This window comes from Austrofundulus limnaeus, unplaced genomic scaffold (assembly GCF_001266775.1).
Source record: "Austrofundulus limnaeus strain Quisiro unplaced genomic scaffold, Austrofundulus_limnaeus-1.0 Scaffold889, whole genome shotgun sequence".
Lineage (NCBI taxonomy): Eukaryota > Metazoa > Chordata > Actinopteri > Cyprinodontiformes > Rivulidae > Austrofundulus > Austrofundulus limnaeus.
In genome coordinates, this window is record NW_013953291.1 from 23,998 (window position 1) to 27,198 (window position 3,201).

Below are 3,201 nucleotides of genomic sequence, written 5' to 3' on the forward strand. Positions count from 1 at the left end.
GTTTAATCCTTATATCAGGGTCCTACTGTGGCGCACCGAACGATCCATTCACACCAGTGCAGCTGGATTCTTTTTATTTTTTTTAAGAAATCAGGTCGCCTTTGCGACCAAACTGGTCACACTCTAGAGCCCTGCTAACTGTTGTTTTGACAGACAATCAGGTACAAGCTTAGGTACGCAAGGGAGCTTAATGACATCCCATCTGATGCGCTTTTTCCTTTTTTGACAGCGCAAGCGCACCTGCGCACCTCTTCTGCACACCTCTGTATATATCAGTAATTTAAAACTTGCCTGAGCTTCCTCCACCTTTCATTGCTTCAAATGTCTCACTACTCTATATACTGCCATGATTCTTCTGATAAGATATCATTGCACAAAATATCTAATTTGATTTCATTCATGTTGAAAACTCAGCTGAGTTTTGCCATGGTTCTAGATGTTGCCCTTATGTTGTGTAACTGTTACTCCTGTTACTCTTTTTTAAAAAACAAAGAAATGAGAAAGACCGAGGTTACAAAAGGAAGATGTACAATTATCCCCCTTCACTGCCAAGGCCCGAGAGAGCAAAGATCAACTCCAGAGGACAGCTAGGAGGAAGCTAACACAGCAGCCAGTACAGCAATATTCTAAGGATCACGTTTATCCAGCTATTCCAGACTCAGCCATTGTGGATTTAGTGGTGGAGGTAAATTATATCATCCAGTTATTCCAGTTTCTGTCCGTGAAGCTGTCTACTTTTAAGATTAGACTGAGGGCTTTCCTTTTTGATAAATCCTACAGTTAGACTCAGGTTTCCAGAATTATTCTTCATTTCTGCTCCTATAGACTTAGACTGCTGGAGCACAAACTGAGCACATTTCTTCACTCTGCTGTTGTCTTTAGTCTCTGTTCTCTACATGTTTATTGTAATTATTTCTATCATGTTTTTCTTTGTCTTCCAGAAGAAGGTGCACCTGGACCAGTCCCGGACCAGTTCTTCTGTGTTTGTCTGTGTGTTTCCTGTCCCTCAACCAGCCGGTCGAGGCAGATGGCCGCCTGTCCTGAGCCTGGTTCTGCTGGAGGTTTCTTCCTGATTGGCAGGGAGTTTTTCTTCCCCACCATTTGCTCAGGATGGGAGACTGTGATGAAGTGATTCAATGCAGCCTATTGGTTTCTTCTTCTTTAGATTGTTCTTTTTATGTACATTGCCCTGAGACAACGTATGTTGTGACTTGGCGCTATATAAATAAACTTGAACTTGAAATTTGAAATTGAGGAGGAAATCCGCCAGCTATGGGAACAGTTTGAGAGCCTGATGCTGAGGCAGCTGTTTGTCATTCACCGTTTTGCTGCTTCCGACAAGAACATTAGATCCTTTCACAAAGTAGGTGTGTGCGCGTACACGCATTTGAGTATGAAATTATTTTAGGCAAATTTTTCATGAGTTTTATGCAAAAGTAAAAACTTGTTAGAGTGTATACAGAGTGGAAAAAACACGAGCGCCCTTGAGTGTTGATATCTGATCCATGCCTATAACAGGCTCTGGTCCTTTAAAGTGGGCTTGACTGCCAGCTCTTGCAAGGTAGTCAGCTCTCTTGTTACCATAGATGCCAATATGTCCTGATATCCATTTAATAGTAACACTGTTAACTCTCTCCAGTTGGTTGACTGCCTCGGCACACTCCCAAGCCACTAGTGACATAAAGTGTGGCCCTTGGAGAGCTCTAATAACAGCTTGGCTATCTGTTAGGATGAATATTTCCTTCTGCATACTCTGAAGTTCTTTGAGAGATGCCGCACATTGGTGGATATATCTCAGCTTGAGATGCCTTTACAAAACCACCTGGTGGGTAACTATACTCTTTCTTGCTATGGTTGTGCAGAATCAGCACCTTGCACCTACTGACCCCTTCATAAGGGATCAGTCTGTAAAACAGTAGAAACAATCAGGAGACAGGTCCACCATAAAGAAATTACTCCAGGCTGACCTATCTTCAATTTCTGTCTTAAAATTAGGTTCAAATTGTATTTTTGACCATTCTGTCTCCTGGGCCTGCAGTTACTGGAACAGCAGCAACTGCCCAGTCCCAGATTCTAGTGTGCTGTGAGTCGGATAGGCTTTTCCACCTAACAGACTGGTGTAATCTTACCGCACTGGATGCAGCCTCCCCTAAGATGTGTAAATCCATTTGAGTCAGATCCAGTAGGACTTCAAGGGCTGCCGTGGGTGTTGTTCTAATGGAACCTGTGATACTCAGGCAAGCCATTTGTTGCACATGGGTGAGCATCACTCTTGACACCCCAACTTGAACTCGAACCCACCACACTAAAGCAGCAAAGCAAAGCATGGGGCAGACTGTGGCCGTGTAGATCCATCTGATAACCTTTGGGGTAGCACCCCAACAACTACCTGCAATTCTACAGCACTGGTGTAGGCACATTGCTGCCTTCTTACACTTTTCATTTACGTGTCTTTTCCAGTTACGCTTCCTGTCTAGATAGACACCCAAGAACTTAACAGATTCTGACAGGGAGAGTTCTACAGCCTCCAAATATGGAGATGAGGACCCCTTCCTTGACTTCTTTTGAGTGAAAAGAACCAATTCTGTCTTATTTGGGTTGACAGAAAGTTCCTGCTCTCGGCAATGTCTGGATACTATGTTTAGTCCCCTTTACATCAGGTTACATACAGTACCCAGACAGAAGCCTTCTATAAGTATGACCAAGTCATCTGCATATCCTTGTGTGTGAAGTGTAGATCTATTCAACTCAGTAGGCTGTCAACAACCAGGAGCCARCACAGGGGCGAGATTACTCCTCCCTGTAGACAGCTCTGTCTGAGGTTAACAGTTATTGAGCAGTCCCCCAGAGCTGAAGATGCTTTCCTTGTCAGAAACATGAAAACGAGCCATTTTGTGGTTGTCTCATCAACACCTTTACTGGCAAGTGCTCTCTCAATAGCTTCTACAGGAACATTGTCAAATGCCCCCTGTATGTCCAAAAAGCAGCCAAGCGCATATTGTCCATGTGCCAGACTGCATTCAATTCGAAAAACATCCTGTAAGGCTGTTTCTGTAGAAAAACCTGCCTGATATGCATGTTGTTTAGGACTTAATGGTGATAGCATTAAGGTGCCATCTCATGTGTCTATCATCAACCTCGCCATTCCCTTCAGCAAGAAAGATGTTAAGCTGATGGGTCTGAAAGATTTTGCTTGTCTAT